This window comes from Ceratotherium simum, chromosome 26 (genome assembly GCF_057802395.1).
Source record: "Ceratotherium simum simum isolate JZ-2026a chromosome 26, ASM5780239v1, whole genome shotgun sequence".
In the NCBI taxonomy this organism is placed as follows: Eukaryota; Metazoa; Chordata; class Mammalia; order Perissodactyla; family Rhinocerotidae; genus Ceratotherium; species Ceratotherium simum.
The window spans coordinates 25,209,436-25,231,138 of NC_141925.1; positions in this window are offsets into that span (position 1 = coordinate 25,209,436).

Consider the following 21,703-nt stretch of genomic DNA (forward strand, 5'->3'; position numbering starts at 1 on the left):
TATATATATATATATACACATATAGTGGACCAATGTGATTTTTGTGGAACATTAAGAGGATCAAGATCTCTGCAGTCTATATTATGACAGAGCAGAACTGACATAGCCCTGAGGCAACCAGAAGATACATGGTGGCCTTGCCAGCTAAAAGCAAATTACTCTGGTGGACCTTGCATATTGGCATGCAGAAAAAGCCAGGTCGATAGCTGCATACCAAATATGGGGGGCCAGGTTGATTTGTTCCAGGAAAGATACCAAATCTGGGACAGCAGGTGCAGTTGGAAGTATCACCTGATTAAGTTCATGATGGTCCATAGTCATTCTCCAAGATCCATCTGATGTCTGCACAGGCCACCCTGGTGAGTTAAATGGGTATGTTAGGTCTCACTACCCCTGCTTCTTTCAATTCTTTGACGGTAGCATGAACCTCTGCACTTCTCCCAGGGATGTAGTGTTTTTACTGATTTGTTGTCTTTGTAGGGAGAGGAAGTTCAGGGGCTTTCGCTTAGCCCTTCCTACCATATTGGCCCCCAGTCTGTGGGTCAGAGAGCCTATATGGGTATTCTGCCACTATGTCAGTTTTCAATTTATTGCCTCTCAGCTCCATATTCACTCTCCAGAATCTGTTCTGAGATAATGGGCTGGACTATTTATGCATTTCTCCTTGCACCGAGCATGATGTTAAGCTTTGTCAGTAGAGGGCGCTGGAGGGACATTGAAAGAGAAAGGGGATGCTCTTCCTGGTTCTGGTCCTGTTGAGGTTTCCTTTTTCTAGCTCTCGCTGCACAGTTTTGCAGGAGCGCATGTATGTGGGCACATCCAGTGGTCCTCTGGCTTAGATGTGTGTCCAGAGTGAGAAGTCCTCTGGGGAGCTCACAGCCCCCAGCTTGCAACCACCACGCCGCACCACCTCTACCCCTATGTAGACGCCACAAACCCCAGACCACATGCTGCCTTTGCAGTGAGTGGACTCCTGATGATCGGACTCCTTTTGCACACTCATGGTCTTGACTCTCATGCAGCTTTCTCTAGCACTGAACTCCTGCAGAGCAAGCTTTCTCCAGCACTGACTTCCTGCAGAGCAAGCTTTCTCCAGCACTGACTTCTGCAGCGTGCTGGTTTTCCCCAGCACTGTGCTCTTATCGAGCACACTTTCTCTAACGTTTGACTTTTGCAATGGCAGGTCTTGCTACACCACTTGATTCCTGTATTGGTGCAGCTTTCTCCAGCACTGGGCTCTCGCTGAGTTGCATGCTCTAGTGCTTGACTCCTGTAACGGCATGACTTTCTACAGTGCTTGATCCCTGCACTGGCAAAGCTCTCTCCAGCACTGGGCTCCTGCGAGTACACTTCCTACAGTCTTGGTTCCAGCAGTGTGCAGCTTCACCTGACACCCCAGAGGGCAGATTTCCAGGAAGTCCCATTGGTGAGGCGTGTTAGCGACTTATCTGCCATGCCCTTTCAAAGGAAGTCTGGATCTCAGCCTAGATGGGAGAGGACTCTTCCTTGGGTGCTCTATCTCAGCCCTACAGATAGTAACTGATCTTTATATCTGCTACTTCTGTGTTCTTTATAATTGTATTTAGCTCTCATTAGCCAATTCCCTATTATTCCAATCCTCCATTAATAATTCTTTATGATAAACTTCCTCATTGTGGCTTCTGTCTCCTGATTGGATCTTACTGATATGATAATTGGTACTGGGAGTGGTCCCAGGAGACAGACCCGCAAAGATGGGATTTTGCAATTAGTTTGGTCACACACTTGGGCTTGAGCAGTGTTGAACTCTTTGCCAACAGGAAATGGGATGCTAGTAATCCACCGTATGCACTGGCATCACAGTTAAAGCTGTCACTTGTAGGTGACTGTGATGAAGTGCCAACTGAAGCACATGCCTTGGGAACCCAAATGGCTGCTGCCCTTAACTGCTATGGCAGTAGTGATAACTAAGGACTGTGGTGTAGGATGGATTCTTTTCAGTGCAATTGAGTGATTACAGAGAGAAAATGACAAGCTCAGGTCTATTAACTCCCAGCACAGTCACAGTCTGAGAACCAGGATGCTTCCAAGACAGTCCTAAAACAATCTCTTACATATGTAGACCCAGGGCTGATATTGCTAAAAGTCAAACACAAAATTCAATTGTGTAGGTTGTTGAATTATAATGACAGTTGACTTTATAGTCTTATCAAATCTGTCATGGGGAAATTAGAGCATTGATCAGGAAAGAATGGGATTCAGAAATTGGGAATGGTGTATCTTGTTGGACCCAGATGAAGTGGACAATATTGAACTCGCAAGTCATTCTGAAACTCTCTTGCCAATGGAAGTAGCTTGCCTTCCTCTATCTGATGATACTAGCTTTCCTCTGTCTGAAAACTCTGTGTTAACCTTACCTGGGGCAAATGACTTGAAGGGGATGCTCATTTCATTCAAAATCCAGGACAACCACCCTGTTGCCATTAAACCTTTAATTAGGGTCAAATTTCAGCATGTTCCAGGGGGACAGGTATACATTATGATCCAGGAGGAAACAGCTTACATACCAAAGAACTGCAATACATTGCTGATATGTTGGCAGAAATCTGGGGAGTGTATAAGAATGTATTCTAAGGGTGTTAGACCAATATGGGTAGACTATAACCCTAGACAGGACCAAATTCAGCGATATGGGTACAATTACTAGAGATTCCAGATTTAATGTGCTAGCTTGTGCACCTGAAGTTGGCTCTAAGAAGTTACTTGGTAAAAGAGGAAGATTGGCAACAGATGTTAGCTCAGGGTGAATCTTCCTCAGCAAAAAAAAAAAAGAAGAAGAAGAAGTTACTTGGTTAGTTGACTGAAATTTGGACTTAATGGTGGCCTACAGTTAGTGAAGTTGAGAGGCCAGAGTTTTCCTGGCATCACACGGAAGAGGGGATCCAAAGGCTTAGGGTGATAGACTAGATTTATCACGCGCAACTTGTCAACTGTATTCTGTAAGAGGACCCAAAGACATTCCTTTGCTAAGGCATTGAAGGGAGAACCTCCATCTTTGAAAAGCTCTCTGGTTACTCTCCTCTGTAAGCCAGGTATGGCTGTAGGGGATACCACCTTTGAGATGGGCTCTCTGATCTCAGTGAGTATGATGGGATCTCGACAAGGTGGACATATCAACTGAAATGAGCAGCAGGGACCACCAAGCAATCTGATTTCTTCACTTGCAGAGGTCTTTGGCAATGGGTAATTGATCACAGTGTTCCTAGGAATGAAATAGATGGAAACCTACTCCAATATTGCTTGATATATTTTTTTGTTGATATTCTGTCTACTTATTCTACCTATTAATGAAAGCAGGGTATTGAAGTCTTCAACTATTATTGTTGAATTGTGTATTTCTCCCTTCAATTCTATCAGTTTTTGTTTCATGTATTTTGGTTGTTAGGTACATATATGTTTATGATTATTATGTTCTCCTGATGGATTGACCTTTTTATCATTATAAAATGTCTTTTGTCTCTAGTAACAAGTTTTATCTTAAATTCTGTTTTTTCTGATATTAGTATAGTCACTCCACATCTCTTACGGTTACTTTTGCATAGCACATCTTATTCTATCCTTTTACTTTCAGCCTATTATTTATGTCTTTGATTATAAACACAGGATATAGTTGGATGATGTTGGGGTTTTTTTTTTTAATCCATTCTGCCAATCTCTGTCTTTTGACTGGAATGTTTAGTACATTTACATTTAATGTGATTACTAATAAGATAGCATTTACGTCTGTCATTTTGCTATTTGTTATCTAAATGTCAACTTTTTTCTTCCTCTGTTCCATCATTAATGCTTTCTTTTGTGTTAAATAGTTTTTAGTATTCCATTTTAATTCCCTTGTTTCTTTTACTCTATTCTTTTGGGTTACTTTCTTAGCGGTTCCCCTGGGGATAACAGTTAACACCTTTACTTAATACAATCTAGTTCACGTTAATGCCAACTTAATTTCAACAGTATATAAAAACTTTGCTTCGGGCCGGCCCCGTGGCTTAGTGGTTAAGAGCGCGCGCTCCGCTGCTGGCGGCCTGGGTTCGGATCCCGGGCCTGCACCGACGCACCGCTTCTCCGGCCATGCTGAGGCCGCGTCCCACATACAGCAACTAGAAGGATGTGCAGCTATGACATACAACTATCTGCTGGGGCTTTGGGGGAAAAACAAATAAATAAAATTATAAAAAACTTTGCTCCTATATAGCTCTGCTCCCTCACTCCTCCTTTGTCCTATTATTGTCATACAAGTTACATCTTTATATATTATAAGCCCATAAACAGAGTTTTACAATTATTGCTTTTTGCAGTTGTCTTTAAAACATATAAAAGAAAAAATTATAAACAAAAAAAGACATTTATACTGTCTTTTCTATGTATAAAGGAATGTATATTGTTTCCTTTATTAATATTCTTTATTTCTACAAGTGGATTTGAGTTACTGTCCAGTGCTTTCATTTCAACCTGGAGGACTCTCTTTGTATTTCTTGTAGGGCAGGTCTGCTAGGAACGAATTCTCTCCATTTTCGTTTATCTGGGAATGTCTTAATTTATCCTTTATTTTTGAAGGATAGTTTTGCTGAATATAGATTTCTTGGTTGATAGTTTTGTTCTTTCAGCACTTTGAATGTTATCCCTCCACTGCCTCTGGCCTCCATAGTTTCTGGTAAGAAGTTAGTGTTAATCTTATTGAGGATCTCTTGTACATGATGAATTGCTTTTTCTCATGCTGCTTTCGATATTTTCTCTTTGTCTTTTGACAGTTTGACTATGATGTGTTTAGATGTGAATCTATTTCAGTTTATCCTACTTTGAGTGTCATGAATATGTAAATTAATGTTTTTGAAAAATCAAATTTGGGAAGCTTTTGTCCATTATTTCTTCAAATATTCTTTCTGTCCCTTTCTCTCTTCTTCTGGGACTTTCATTATGTGTATGTTAGTACACTTAATGGTGTCCCACAGGTCTCTGGGGCACTACTCATTTTTCTTCATTCTCTTTTTCTTTTTGTTCCTCAGACTGAATAATCTCAATTGACCTGTCTTCAAGTTTGCTGATTCTTTATTCTGCCAGGTCAAATAGCATAGACACCATAGTGTATTATATACTATACTATATATATTACATATATATCATATTATAATATATTAAATAATATAATATAATATTTCTATCTACTTATTAGTATTCTCTATTTGATGAGACATCATTCTCATACTTTCTTTCAATTTCTTAGACATAGTTTCCTTTAGTTCTTTAAATATATTTATAATAGTTGATTTAAAGACTTTGCCTAGTAACTTCAATGTCCGGGCTTCCTCAAGGAGAGTTTCTTTTGACTGCTTTCTCCTTTGTATGAGCCATACTTTCCTGTTTCTTTGTGTGTTTCATAATTTTTGTTGAAAGTGACATCTTAAATATTATAATGTGGCAACTCTGAAAATCAAATTCTACCTCTTCCCAGGCTCTGTTTTTGTTGTAGCTGCTGTTTGTTTAGTGACTTTCCTAGACTAATTCTGTAAAGAATGTATTCTTTGTTGTGTGGCCACTGAAGTCTCTGCCCAATTAGCTTAGCAGTCAGCTAATGGCTGGACAGAGATTTCCTTAAGTGCCTCAACAAATAAGTCTCCTAGCCTTTTCCAAGGGGCTTTATGTGTTCGTGTGCAATACTGCTTTAACCTTTACTTCCTGCTTGCACAGAGCCTCAGGGTCAGCTAGAGGTGAACAGCTTAGGGTCTTTTCAGGTCTTTCCTGGGCATGCACACAGCCCTGCACATGCTTGTGACCTTTTAGGATTTCCCAGATATACGTCAGAGCTTTTCAAGGTCCTAGGGATATCTCATTCCTTAGTTTTTCCTTTTAAGTTTTTTTGTCAGCCTGTTGTTACCCCCAACTGGTATTGCCACCTCAGGCAGCTGTGATGTTAAACAACTGCCATTAATTGTTTTCAACAAATGCCCTAGGGATATGGTTGTTAACACAGGGGGAGTTCTGAGCCAGGTCAAATAAAGACAAACCCTGAGAATAGAGCTTTTCAAAGAGCTACCAGACAGGTCAAATAGTGACACTTCTCAGGGGATGGGGCTGTTGTAGAGCTTCAAACCTGTTCTGCCCCTTCCAGTGGCTGCTAGGTCATTTTCTCACAGCTCCCTTAGGTGTGAGGCTTTTAGTTTTCAAGGTCGCTGTGGACCTGGGGAGAAGAGAATGGGACTAGGGCAAGTTAAAACTCCACGAAGTTCACTGCTCTCACTAGGGTACAGCTATTTTTCTTGAATAAATGCTCCTTGGATTATAGCTAGCCTTTGGTTAATTTCCAGAGTCCTGAAAAATCTGATTTTGACAATTTTTGCCAGGGTTCTCATTTTTATGGAGGAGTGGATTTTCAGAGGTCCTTACTCCACCTTTCTGGAAGTGTTTCTCTCCTGCTTGATCTATACAACAGGCGAACCCCTAGGTCTGGTCACCAAAATCCCGACTTGAGTTGCCACAGTGGAAAGTCACAGTCTCTCACCAGTTTCCCAGAGCCAAGTCAAGTCAATCACAGACCCAGAGCCCCTTGATTGAAGGTGATGCCAAGTTTCCTTGAGGAAGGACTCTGCACCATTGCTGCAAGTACTCATTGTAAATCTTCCCCTAAGCCTTCCCCAAAGGGATATATGGCCATTTAGTAGGGTGTCTGTGCACTGGGGAAAAGGAAATATCCAGGCCTTTCTGGGATTACTAGACATTGGCCCTAAATGGACACGTATTCCTGGGGACCCAAAATGCCACTATGGTCCACTGTTGAAAGTAGGGCCTTATAGCAGTCAGATGATAAATGGAGTGTTAACTTCATGCCAATTTCAGTAGGCCCAGGTGGCTCACGGACCCATCTTGTGGTTATTTCCTCAATGCCTGAATTTATCATTAGAATTGATACACTTGGTGATTGGCACAGTCACTAATAAGAGACTCAAAGATGTGGAAGAAATCTTACAACACATCAAAAATATAAGGGAAAGGAAATCAGGCCATTAAATGTAAATTTGAAGGTCAGATCCAGAAGACCTAGCATGCAAATAATGAGAGTCCCAAAAGAAAAGTAACAGACAGAAAGGGAAATTTGAGTCTGAAGAATAAAAGGACTCACATGAATAATGATAGGCATGTACACATATCCTGATGAAATTCCTCAATTTCAGAAATAGAAAAAACAACTTACAAGCTTCCAGAGAGTAAGACTAGGTTACTTATAAAGGAACGAGAATCAGACTAGTGTAAGACCACCCATCTGCAATACTATAAGCTAGGAGACAGTAGAATACAGACTGCTAAGAGAAAAGGAATGTAACCCAAGAAGCAAAACCAGCCATTGTGTCACTTCCCAACCAGGGCAAAAGAAAGACATCTTCTGGCATTCAAGACTCAGTGCACATATCGTGTGCATGCCCCATCTGAGGGAAGTGCTCAAGAAATTCTCTCAATAGTGATTGAAAGCTCATGATAAGGAGAAATGAAGAGGTGAGATAGCAGAGGTGAGCAATGAAACTTGCAATATATAGTTCAGTTTAAATAGAAGAAGATAGACTGGGAATTTGTGCTTTAAGTGTTAAGTAAGGATTCTTTTGCAGAACTGATTAACTTTAATGAAAAACCTAATAATAGACTAGAACAAAAGATTGTAAGCTATCTTAGTGAAACTCCAGGAGTAGCGATAGTGGGGGGGGGGAGTCAAAAGCATTCTAAAAGTAGCATCTTTCAGGAGGTTGTGGAGGAGTGGGCAAGTAAAACATTGTGGTGAAGGAGTAGGATTATTATCCTGTACTAATACTATAATTTAAGAATAATTATAATCGTTAGGAAAGAGAGGATAAACACAGCAGGATACAAAGTGGGGGGGAGGTAATAAATAGAAACTTGACCAAGCCCACAAAAATTATATATATATATAAAAAAAAGCAAACAGGAAAACATTAACGAAAAATAAATAGTAAATGTAAAATAAGGTGGAAAGAAAAAAGTATATTGGTTATTGCAATAAATATGAACAGGCTGAATTAACCTCTTATAAGACAGAGCCTGTAAGACTAAATTGCTTTTAAAATCTAGCTATAAGCAATTTATAGTAAACACACATAAAATGAAGTGACAAAAATATTTCAAATAAATACATGGACCAAAAAAATGTCAGGCACATGCAAATAAAAACATGATTGAGGGGAGGGGGTTTTGCTGAGATTCTGGCAATGTTTATTTCTTGGTTTGTCTGGTGGTTATCAGGGTATTTTGTTTTATAATATTATGTTAAACTGTCTTATTTTGTTATGAATATTTATGCATGTGGATAATATTTCATAATTGTAATAGGCAGAATAATGGCTCTTGCTCTAATGTCCTAAAACGTCCACACCCTAATCCCCAGAACCTGTGAATATGTTACTTTACATGGCAGAAGGGACTTTGCGGATGTGATTAAGTTAAAGAACTTGAGATGGGGAGATTATCCTGGATTATCCAGGCGGTCCAATATAATCACACCGGTCCTTAAAGTCAGAGAACCTTTTCTAGTTATAGTCAGAGGGAGATGTGACTGTGGAAGAATGGTCAGAGGGATGTGATATTACTGCTCTGAAGATGAGGGAAGGGGACCATGAGCCAAGGAATCTGGAGAGCCTCTGGGAGCTGGAAAAGGCAAGGAAATGGATTCTCCTAGAGCCTCAGAAGGAACACAGCCCTGCCCGCACCTTGATTTCAGCCCAGTGAGACCCATGTCGGACTTTACCTACAGAATTGTAACAAAAATAAATCTGTGTTGCTTTAAGCCATTAAAATTTGGTGATTTGTTACAATAATAGATTATTGATATTCAAAAAAAGATTTTAAGAATTTGCCTTCTTGTTATGACCTCTGCTTCACCTCCCTTCTTTTCTCAGCTTCACTTTTAAACTAATCTACACAGTTTTCTCATTGGCCATAGCTTTGTGAGTCGACAGTCATGAGAAGAGAATGAATGGAAAGAGCACTGAGCCTGAAGATAAGGGACCAAAGTTGTTCTAGCTTTGCACTAACTCGCTGTGTGACTCTGAGCCTATTGCTTTCCCTCTCTGAACCTATAATTTTAATGATTTTAACTGAATTTATAATTATAAACTGAATAAAATATTTAGCTAGGCATTGTTCATTGGTATAATCCTTCTCCAATCACAAAGTCTACTTATACAAAATTCTTAAATATGTGGATTTACTTCTTTCTGTTCAACTTTTAGGCAGTGAAAATTTGAGATCCAGTATATACAAATCTCAAGTCATTCCTTGTCATGACCTTGAGACTCGAAGCTGTAAAATTAAAAAGGTAGCAAACATCCTATAGAAGAATACCCCTCTTAGGGGCATGTTACTTGTCCCAAAATAACTCATTGAAAGAATGAATCCTAAAACATTTCCAGAAAATAAAGAAAATTATCCATTAATCGAAGAAATAGTTTTAAATTATTTAAAATGTCACTTATCGCCTATTTAATAACTTTCAGTAAAAGGAAAAACATTTATAGGATTTTTTGTAGGTTTATATATCCCACCTAGCTGCTGAGTGTTCATGGTGCAGCCTCACAGACACCTGGGACATTGGTCATGCCCTTTGAGACCCATGAAAGTCACAGGGTCCCTGGAACATCCTTGTTCCTTAGAAGTGGCACATTCACTCCCAGCACAGTGACCCCACCAGACTCCTGATATGGGCGCTCATGGTCCCTGCTGTTTCAGTTCACTTTTTCTAGGTCTGGCTTTTAAACTTCCCCAGGGATTAGATCTGATCAGCTGGGTAGACATGATCCAGTTAGGAAGTATTTCCAGGCCCAAACACCCCACAGGCCACCAGGCCAGCCTATAGGAGTCCACTGGCATTCTGGGCAGGATATCTGTTGTGTGGGCTGCCTGGTGAATTACAGGATGATCACCATCCTTTGGCCCTGCTAACTGCGTGCCTGTAGCATCCTCAGAAATGATGACAATCAAATCTGCCCCATACCTTTCTGAATGCTCAGGCCCAATACTGCCCTGTTGAGAATCACCACTATGGAAAGTTGGGTTCAGATGCCAATCCCTGGGCCAACTGAGGATTTGAAAGGAGGAAAATCAGGTGTCATGACATTTGGTCCCTTTACTCAGAAGGGACTACAAATGTGGCTGCCACTTGAATTAGGGGGACATCTCTCTAGTATAAGGACTTGAGTTCTTTAACTGAAATTTCTCCCACCATGGGGGTTTTGAGGTATGTAATCACTGAAATTGGAGAAAGAGCACTGTGCAAGCAGAGGCATACTGTGAGGGAAGGGACTTGATTTTTATTTTATTATAAAAGCAGTATATGTACATTGCGGAAAGTTGAGAAATACAGATAAGCAAAAATAAGAGTCACACTATACTCCTACCACCTACAAAGCCCTGTTACTAACAGCTTGAATTGGTCTTTTCTACCTTTTTTAAGAGCTCAGCCTGGGGCCTAGCATAGAATAGAACCTCCATGACTGTTGAGGAATGAACAGAAATGATTCCCTGCCTCTAAATTAGGAGGTAGGATGAGGTGATCTCTAAGAAAACTCCCCTCTAAAAATCTAGAGAAGTAGCGTAGGGCAGTGGAAAAAAGCATGCCCTCTGGCATATGGGTGTGTATGCATCCACATCATACCTGCCCACATACAGAGAGCACTTAGCCCAGGGCCTGGCACACTATGAAGACCCAGTACGTGGGAGCCATTGTTTCCATCACGTCGTTGCTCCCCACACATGCTCAAGGATCCCCATCTCCTTTCCCCCAAACTCCAAGCCCCTCAGCCCAGTTGCTGCTACAGAAGCCGAAGCAGAAAATGTCTCTAGAGCAGACCATGTGACTACCCCCCAAAAAGGAGTGAGACTCCTTTCTTTATAAGAACACCTTCTTCACAATGGTCTTTGCGTTTAATTTTGAAATTGCTAGAAAAAAAGGGCCTGTTTTCATTAAAAAGTTGGGGGGGGGGATTTTGTAGATAAGGAAATGGAGCCAGAGAGGGAAAGGGACATGCTTGGGTACCACAGCCAGCCATCATCCCCCAGGAACTCATTTATGTGGCTCTCAACTCTGGAAGGTCACTAAGGAGTTAACAGAGCAGGGGACTCAGGGATGGGCATCCGGGTTCCAATCCTTGTTGCTCCAGTCACTAGCTGTGTGATCCGGGGCAAGTCACTTCACCTGCCTAAACCTCAGTTTACTTGTCTGTAAAATGGAAATAGTAACTCCTTGCTGGGCTGTAGCAAGGAACAGAGAAATTGTAAATGTACCTAGCCCAAATGTACCCACCCTGAGTTCCTGCCATGCTGATACATGGCAGGAACTCAGGGTGGCAGTTTGGGGTCGGGGGAACGGCTGTTAGTTAACTCATGCCCAGAAAGACAGGAGCCAGGGAGGAAGAAATGTGTCCTGAGCAGAAGATCCAGGTCTCAGGGTGCTCAGACTCCTCTTTGGGAAGGAGAGTCCTCAGTTCTGCTTCTCTAGTAGCTACAAACTGCTTTAGGAGGGTGCCAATATGTTGGGAACACTAAAATATTGCATAAATGATGGAGGAAAGGGTCTGACTCCATGGTGTGTGCTCTGGGTTTGAGAGCACACACTCTGAATTCAGACCATGTGAATTCAAATTGCCTCTACTATTTACTAACTGTGGGACCTTGGACAAGTGACTTAACTTCTCCATGCCTTAGTTTGCCCATTTGTAAAATGGACATAATAGTACCTACTTCACTGAGTTGTTGAAATGATTTTGTGAGATTATGCATGAAGAGCTCTTAGAACATTACCTGGCTCAGTGTTAGCTATTTTGTTTATATGGTCCACAATTACTGTTAGGTCTAAATTGCTTGGAGTTAGGGTTGAGATTTACACCCAAGTTGAATGACAATGGAGAGATTCTAATTGCATTCTAAGGAGGAAGGGGCGAAAGGGAGTCCTGGTGCATGCCCCATGACTGTGCTCCACGAAAGTAGCCAGTCCTGAAAGCAGGTGACTGCCTGATGGTCCAGGAAACATGGGACCCTGTGTTCAAGGAGTCTCAGCCAGCCCAGAGATTCTGGTATCCCACATGGGGTACAGGGCAGAAGCCAAGGACTTTAAGGGACAGCTGTGGGCTTGGACAGTGATGCCAACAGCAACCAAGATGAACTAGAGATCAGGCTCTTTCCAGCACCAACACACACACCTGTGCAAGCACACACACACACACATACACACACCCAAAAAACCCCTGGTTATCCAGGCAACACCTGGATTCTGGTGTGCCCTGGAGAGAGGAAGAAAGCCGCAACAGTGACTGAGATGGGATTTCTGTTTAGAATCACAAACTAAGTTGTTTTTTGTGTGTGTGTGTGAGGAAGATCAGCCCTGAGCTAACATCCATGCTAATCTTCCTGTTTTTTTTGCTGAGGAGGACCGGCTCTGAGCTAACATCTATTGCCAATCCTCCTCCTTTTTCTCCCCAAAGCCCCAGCAGGTAGTTGTATGTCATAGTTGCACATCCTTCTAGTTGCTGTATGTGGGACGCGGCCTCAGCATGGCCGGAGAAGCGGTGCGTCGGTGCGCGCCCGGGATCCAAACCCGGGCCGCCAGTAGCGGAGCGCACGCACTTAACTGCTAAGCCACGGGGCCGGCCCACAAACTAAGTTGTTTTATAGAAATATCTGAATATTTATTTGAAGGGGTATGCAAAACTAACTTAACCAGCCGGGTCCCCCCATGTTTTGGTGTAGTGGCCCGAGTCCTCTCTCAAGCCTGCTAGTCCATTCCTCACCCCCAGGTTTACTTCCACACTTGGTAAGTAGGTGGTCTTTGGAACTAGATCTTAGGTTAACTCTAGGTTCTGTCACTAGCTGTGTGGCCTTGGACAAGTGACCATACTTCACTTTTCTGCACCTGTTTCTTCATCAGTAAAATGATGTTCTTCCTCATAGGAGTTATTAGGAGAGTGAAATGGAATGATAAGGTGGTTTTCAAACTATGTCCTGGAGAACCTCAAATCAGACAATCTACTGTTTTCCAAACCTCATTCACATCCCATCTTCCCAACCTTCAGACATATTTGTGTATCCCTTCTATGACTATTTACTTAATCTTGTCCCTTAAAAATATCAACTCACTTTTTTTAAATTTTTTATTTATTTATTTATTTATTTTTTGTGAGGAAGATCAGCCCTGAGCTAACATCCGTGCCTATCTTCCTCTACTTTATATGGGATGCCGCCACAGCGTGGCTTGACAAGCAGTGCATCGGTGCCCAGTCGGGATCTGAACCGGCAAACCCCAGGCTGCCGCAGCAGAGAGCATGCACTTAACCGCTTGCGCCATCGGGCTGGCCCCCCTCAACTCACTTTTTTATAAAAACAAATTTATTCAAAAAGGAAACTTTATATCACTACCATAAACCAGAAATACCTATCACTTACCCTACAATGGTAAAAATAAATACAACAAAATCAAAACAAAGCTATTCAATTCTAGCTGGGCATGGTTATAGGCCAAAGCTCTGAGCTCAAGTCCTGGATTTTATTAAAAAAGGAGATTATCTCAGCCACAAAAAGCCATATATGGCCTTATATGAAATGTCCAGAAAGTAGATTAGTGATAGCCTAGGGCTAAGGGGGTGGGGAAGGGGAAGAGATGGGAATGACTGGTAATGGGTATGGTTTCTTTTGAGGGAGGGTGATGAAAATGTTCTAAAATTGACTGTGGTGATAGTTGCACAACTCTGTGAATATAGTAAGAACCATTGAATTGTATACTTTAAATGGGTGAATTGTATGTTGTCTGAGTTATTACTCAATAAAGCTGTTACTTGGTGGTCTAGTGGTTAAGATTCCGAGCTCTCACTGCTGAAGCCCAGGGTTCATTTCCTGGTCAGGGAACCACACTACCCTCTGTCGGTTGTGGCTGCGCGTTGCTGTGATACTGAAAGCTATGCTACCAGTATTTCAGCAGAGCGCACGCACTTAACCGCTTCGCGGTGGGCTGGCCCCACTACCAGTATTTCAAATACCAGCAAGGTAACCCATGGTGGACAGGTTTCAGTGCAGCTTCCAGACTAAGACAGACTAGGAAGAAAGACCTGGCCACCCACTTTCAAAAAATTGGCCATGAGGGGCCCGCCCGTTGCTTAGCGGTTCAGTGCGCGCACTCCACTACTGGCAGCCTGGGTTCGGATCCCGGGCGCGCACCGATGCACTGCTTCTCTGGCCACACTGAGGCCACATCCCACATACAGCAACCAGAAGGATGTGCAACTATGACATACAACTATCTATTGGGGCCTTGGGGGGAAAAAAAGGAGGAGGATTGGCAATAGATGTTAGCTCAGAGCCAGTCTTCCTCAGCAAAAAAAGAGGAGGATCGGCATGGATGTTAGCTCAGGGCTGATCTTCCTCACCAAAAAAAAAAAAAATTGGCCATGAAAACCCTATGAATAGCAGCTGAGCATTGCCTGATACAGCGCTAGAAGCTGAGAGGGTGGCAGAATTGACTGGAGAGCACTGACAAAAAGCTGTTACTAAAAATAGAGAGAAAGGTGTGAAATCTGATTCTTTCTCCTTGAGGTAAATGAAGGAATGCAAAGACACTTGAGCCAGGACCGCTATTATTTAACTTAGCCAAGACTGTGAACTCCCCCCCCAAAACAACTCCCAGTGGTAAGCTTTTACCGCTTTGTGAAAGCATTCAGTCCTAAGCACTCAATGTTAGCTAATATTCCCCCAAACAGATTTGCCAGTCAAGTGAGATGAACCTGGGTTTGTATCCCTCCCTGCTCAGCCACGCCACGACGGGCATCATGACTCCCGAGAAAATCGCCCTGCGCCTCACTTTTCTTACTTGTAAAATGTGGATAAGAGCATCTGCCTCAGGAGGTTGTAGTAAGGATGCGAGGAGATTTGCAGGTACCGGCTCCTGACACACAGTAAGCTCTCAACAGTGGCTCTTATCAGAAATGTCCTTGGACGACGCCTACAGCAGCAGCGCGAGAAGTCCAGGGATGTGGCTTTGAACTATGCCTCTGCCCTGACTAGATAAGCTGGTGGGAACGCAGGCCTCTGCTATTCAAAGTAACTTTCTCTTTCTGGGTATCAGTTTGATTGTATGATGGGGATACAGTGTATTCCAAGGTGCAAGTAATTCGAAGAAACCGACTGTCCTCGGCTAGCCCCGCGCGTCTTCACCCGCGTATTACAGCCGTGGAAACCAAGGGCCAGCGGGGCTCAGATGCTGCCACGGTGAAAACTGCTGGTCCGGGACTCGAAGGAGGCGACAAGACGCAGGGGCCTGGCCCAGACGACGCCGGGCTGCTGCCGGGGCGCCGGCAAAGCCTCAGCCAGGCAGCCCTCCACCCGCGGGCCCGCGCTACCGGACGGCCCTGTGCCCACTCGGGAGCCCGCCCTCCGTGCGCGGCGGCGAGCCCAGCCCCGCGCCCGCGCGCCCCGCGCCGGAAGTTCGCCCGCGGCCTCTCTAGGACGCCAGCGCGGCGCTCGGTGCCCTTAACCCTGGCGACGCCGCGGCGTCCCCGCGCTCGGCCTTCCCCGAGGCGCGCCGCCCTCCTTTGTCTCCTCCGAGCTTCACAAAGCCTGTGAGGGGTGCAGGGCCTGTGGATCCCATTCCACAGACGAGGCGACTGAAGTCACAGCCGCTGAACCATAGCCCGGGCGCCCCGTTTAGGGCTGTTTTCATTGATCGCGACCGCCTCTCTCGGCTCCCTCAGAATATCGTAAAATAGATACATTAAAACCTCAACTGGGGGTATTACAGATTACAACGGAGTTTTCCTCTTTTCTTTGGCACTGCATTTCCTGAATTTCCTGGAGTGCCTGCAATCCTACCGGTGATTCTAAAAATTAAAGGTTGGAAATATTATTCATTTTGCAAAAATTTGGTTTACATACGGCTTCTCAAGTGCATGCCCTGCCCTTGGTACACGCTAGTCCTGACATGGCTCAAAGATGTCATGATGGATGACCCCAAAGACGAGGAAAAGATTACTGGCTCCATGTTTCAGATGAGGCAACTAAAGTCTAGATAGGGAAGTGACTTGCTCAAGATCACACAGTACAAATCGGTTGAATCTGGAAAACCTCCATGCCTATCCTGCGTCCTGACCCTTCATGCACTACAGCTACCTCCCAGAGCTGAGTGGAGGAACAAAGGAGAGGACTGGCAGAAAAGCCATTGCCAACTGCAAATAAATAGACGAATGTAAGGGAATGGAAAGTAAGTTATTGTGCTCTGCCCTCATGCATCATTAACGCAAACACAGCCCTGCCTTCACAGCCTTGCAGACACCAGATTCTGCCTATTGCTGAATATGCCTAATCAAAGTATGTGTTCTGGAGCTGGGGAAACAACCACAGGATGGATTTGGGGACCCACTGGGCCCACTGTGAGATGGAGCTGAGCTCAGTGAGGTTTTGGGTCTCCAGGAGAACAGAGAGTTGAATGCTATAGTAGGAATGTAACCAAAAGAGGAGTAGGATTTTGCCACTGGAGAAAGGGACACATAGCTTGTTTTTGTTCTTTCATTCATTTATCATTAATGAACATCTACTATTTACCAAGCGCGACACTAGGCCATAGGAGAACAGAGATGAACAATGTGGCCTTATTCTAGCAGGGGAAGTGAGATATCATGCAGAAGAGGAAGTACAGCGACTAACCAGAGACCGGACCTAGTTTGACGGTCAGGGAACCTTCCTGAAAGAGGTGAGATCTAAGCCAAGGCCTGAAAGATAAGTAGGTATTGTCCAGGAAGAGAGGAAGGGAAGAGTTTCCCAGGCAAAGGGTGCAGCAAGTGCTAAGATGAGAACTAGCCTGGTCAGCTTCAGTGTGTTCAAAGTTCTGTGTGTTAGACTGCAGAGAGCTCAGGGGAGAGGGGGGAGCGGGGGCGGCCTTGAGCAGGGCCTCGTCTGCCGTGATAACAAGTTGGTGGGAGAAGTGCAGAGGCAAAGCATAGGCAAAGGCAGGTGTGAAAGGGCACCGTGAGGCCCACGTGGCTGGAGGGCAGGACGTGAGATGAGCATACTGGAACAGTAAGTGAAGAGGCTGAGGAGGTGAGCAGAGGCCAGCACCTGGAAGGCCTTGAATGCCTGGCTGCAGAGCTTGGACATGAGCTGTAGGCCATGCAAACAATCATCATAAATGAGGAGAGTAAGACACTAAGGAGTGGTGGGAATCGTGACTGCAGAGCACATGCTCTGCTCCAGGGGCAGCCACTGCGCCACACCCCCGGGTGATTACTACACTTGGAGGCGGACTTAAGGTCTCAGACCTTCTGCTTTGTCAAAGGTAGCCAAGAGTCCGGATTTTTATATGAAATCACTTGATTTTAAATGTTGGCAACATATTCAACACCATGTAAGCCAAGTAAATCATATGCATAGGCCAGTGGTTCCCAAACTTTGCAGCATATTTAGCATCACCTGTGGAGCTTTTAAAGCTCTCAATGCCCAAGTTGCATCCTATACCAATTAAAATGTCTTGGGGTAGAAGCCAGGCATCAGAATTCCCCAGGTGGTTCCAATGTGCAGCAAAGTTCGAGAACCACTGCCATAAGCTGAGTATATCCTTTGGGTTGCCAGGGACAGCCATGGGAAGTTTTAGAGCAGGGGAGGAGCAGACTCATTTAGAGTTTAAGGAAAATCAATCCTTAGGAGGAAGGTAGTGTGGTCTGGGGTGAGAAAGGGCCTGGGGTCCTGGGGACAGTGGTGGGATCTTGCTAGGGTGACCAAGCATCCCAGTTTGCCCACAATTGAGAGGCTTCCCAGGAACAGAGCTTGAAGTGCTAAAACCAGGAAAGTCCCAGGCAAACCAGGATGGTTGGTCAGCCTAGATCCTGCCCCAAATATAGTTCTAGCTCCCTAGGGGACTGATGCCATAGACTACATTCTAGAAAGGTCCCTGGGAAGAGGCTATCCATCTCCTTGGGGTGCACTCATCCATGGCTCTGAGCCCCAGGCTTGACAGGCTTGTGCAGGGAGCTAGAAACAAGGAGAGGACGTGGACCCATCTGTTCTCCACGCAGCAGAGCAATCCTAGTCAAAGCCAAGTCTATGGACTATAACCCAGCAATAGAAAGGAGCAAACTACTGGTCCAAGCAACAGTATGGATCACTCTCAACAACATAATGCTGAGTGAGAGAAAGCAGATGCAAAGGAGTACACACTGTAAAATTCCATGTGTATGAAGTTCTAGAACAGGTTAACCTAATCAAAACCAAACTCAGAACAGTGGTTGCCTCTGGGGAGTTTGGGATGGGGAAGGAGTAACAGGAAACTTCCCAGGGTGATAGTGATGTATCTGTTAAGGGCTTGCATTATGCAGATTTATGCCTTGGTTGGAACTCACTGAATCATAAGATTAACACTATGCATTTCGCTATCTGGCTATTTTGCCTCAAGGAAAAAGAAAAACAAACCTGTAAATAAATAGTGAACTCTAGTTAATGATGTGCATGCTGAAGTGTTTAGAAGGAAGTGTACCATTGTCTGCAACTTATTTTGAAATGTATCAAGAAAGTAAGATAGATTGATGGATGGATATGGATATGGATAAAGCATACAGTAAAATGTTACAGAGTCAAGGTGGTGGTTATATGGGTGGTACCTGTACAATTCTGCCAACTTTGCTGTACGTTTAAAACTTTCTATAATGAAATATTAGGGAAAAAAGCCTAAGTCTGATCATGTCACACCTCTGCTCAGACCCCTTCGATAGCTCTTCATCTCACCCAGAGTAAAAAAGCCAAGGTCCTGACAATGGCCTCCAAGGAGGATGGCCATACATTCTGGTTATCCCAGTTTTCACCTGTTATCTGGGCATAATTATTAATATATCCTCTTTTATTCTCAAAAGTCTCCCAGTTTGAATGAGTTATATGCTTAACTGTGAGGCCCTACCTGACCTGACCTCACTTGCCACCGCTCTCTCCCTCCCTCCCTCTGCTCAGGCCCACTGATCTCATTTCCAGGCAGACTCCCCCTCAGGGCCTTTGCACTGGCTGTTCCCTCTGCTTGGAATGCTCTTCCTCCAGACATCTGCATGGTTCTCTCCCTCACTTCCTTCAAGCTTTTCTTCAAATGTCCCCCCAGTAAGGCCTCCCCTGACCTCCCCCATAAAAGTGCAGTCTGCTGTTTTCCCATGTCCCTTATTCTATTTTTTCCAAAGTACTTAGAACTTCCTACATGATGTAATTTACTGAAGGTGAGCTCTGTGAGGGTAGGGATTTTTTTCAATTTTGTTTATGCTGTATCCCCAGGGCCTAGAATAGTGCCAGCAAACAGTAAGTGCACAATAAATCCTTGTCACTAGGAATAAAGAATTTCCCCTGTGGTCGCGGAGCTCACAGTCTGGTGCCGAAGACCAAGTGAGCACAGACCATCACAAGGCAACATCCATGGCTCCACGAACCGGCAGAGGAGCGGGCAGGGGTGTGAGGGAAGGAGAGAAGACCCATCAGGAAGCCGAGATTTGAAAAACAAGAAGGCATCTGCCAGATGAAGAGGGGAGGAGAGGGGCACTCCCAGCAGAGCAAACAGCATGGGCAAAACCCTGGAGGTGAGAAGCAGCGGGGTGCATGTGGGGGCGACTGGACACGGTTCTGAGGGTAGCTGTGCAGGGGTCGGGGGAAGTGGCGGAGTGTGGACTCCAGCCCGCAGGTAATGAGGAGAACTGGAGGGTTTTAACCCGGGGCGGCATCACGGGCACATCTGGGTTTCTGAGAGCGGCCAGCTGCTGGGTGGAGAACGGATGGGGGTAGGCAAGAGGGAAGCAGGGAGACCTACTGGGAGGCACTCAAAGAAACGGGCCGACGGGAGGGTTATTTAGGACAGAGACTTAATGGGACCTGGTGGTTCATGGGGACGTTGACTCTGACTTCCAGTGCTCACATCTTGGCCAGCTCCTGGGATTGGGGGGCCCATTCTGGGCACAGGAGATGGTGGGAACAGGCTGGGAGGAGGTTGAGGCTGAGGGTCTGTGGGGCTTCCCAGTGGAGATGTCTCAAAGGCATTTGGCTCTTTGAGTCTGGAGGTAGGAGCAGAACTTGGAGGCAGAGACTTGGGAACCATTAATTCAAGGAGGAGGTGGGACCCAGCAAGGAGAGTGTTCTGAAGAGAAGAGCTAGTTCAGGGCAAGAGGTATTCAAGGGATCAGGAAGAGGAGAGAGTGACAGAAGGGAAGAGAATGGGGGAGCACTGGAGGCCAGGGCCGGGGAGCCAGGGATGACAGAATTTCCAAAAAGAGAGTGTGGACATTGGGAGGGGCAGGGAGGGCACAGCAAGGTGATGATCGGGGATGTGCCTGTGGAAGAGGTGGCTTTTAAACCAGGTCAGAGTGGGCCACAGAGAGAGTGGGGCCAGGCCTGGGCTACAGGACAGCTGCCTGGGGCCAGGAGAGGGACAGGAATGGGGGAGACTCGAACTTTAGCCTTAGAAATGGCTGCTTAGAAATGGACTCCCCCTCCCCAGTCTCACTGACAGGCAAGTCTCTGGCCTCTATCCCTACGCCCTAATACCATCCTCTATAAAATAGCATAATAGGAAAACAGCTGCCATGTATTGAGCACTTACTCTGTGCCAAGCCACAGACTCTCTCTCCATGTATTACCTCATTTAATCCTCACAATAGTCTCACCAGGCTGTTGTTACTATTATCTTCATTTTACAGATGAGACAACTGAGGCACAGAGAGGTTAAGTCACTTGCTCAAGGTCACACAGCAAATGAATGGAGATGCTGATATTCAAACCCAGAGCCTGAATTCTGGGCCTTAACAATGTACTACTAACCCAGGCAAGGCATTTTACATCTTACAGAGCACTCTCATCACCTCAAGGGGTAATGATGGGAAGAATGAGATGACCCACACACCCAGAAAATGGCTGAGATTATTACCACCTTGGGTGAGGCTGAATAATGGCCCTCCAAAGATGTCCATGCCCGAATACACAGAACCTGTGAATATGTTACTTTACATAGCAAATGAGATTTTGCAGATGTGATTAAATGAAGGATCTTGAGATGGAAAGATTATCCTGGATTATCCAGGTGGGCCCAATGTAAGGGGGGGGCAGGAGAGTCAGAGAAGATGTGAGGATGGACGCAGAGAGAGAGAGTTCAGAAGATGCTACCGCCACTGGAAGCAGATGGAGGGAGGGACCCCAGCCAAGGAATGCATGTGGTCTGTAGAAGCTGGAAAAGGCAGCGAAACGGATTCTCCCCTAGAGCCTCTGGAAGGAACCAGCCCTGCCGACACCTTGACTTTAGCCCAGTGAGACTAATTTTGGACTTCTAACCTCTAGAACGATAAGATAATAAATTTGTGTTGTTTGAAGCCACTAATATGTGGTAATTTGTTACAGCAGCAACAGGAAATGAATACACCACATCACCGTACACCTAGCTACCCTGACCAGCCCTGGCTCAACTACTACTGCTGCAGCTGCTATCAGGGAACATTCTTACATTTTTCAATGGTTCATTAAAGTTCCAATTTGGTCCTCTCTCAATCTCAGTCTCTTCCTTTGTTAAAAATAAAAATAGGGCTAATACTCCTGACCTCGACTCTCTTGCAGGCACAGAGTGAACATACCTTATATTATTTGAAGGTTCTCACAAACCACTGGGGCACATCAGGCCTAGTTGTTG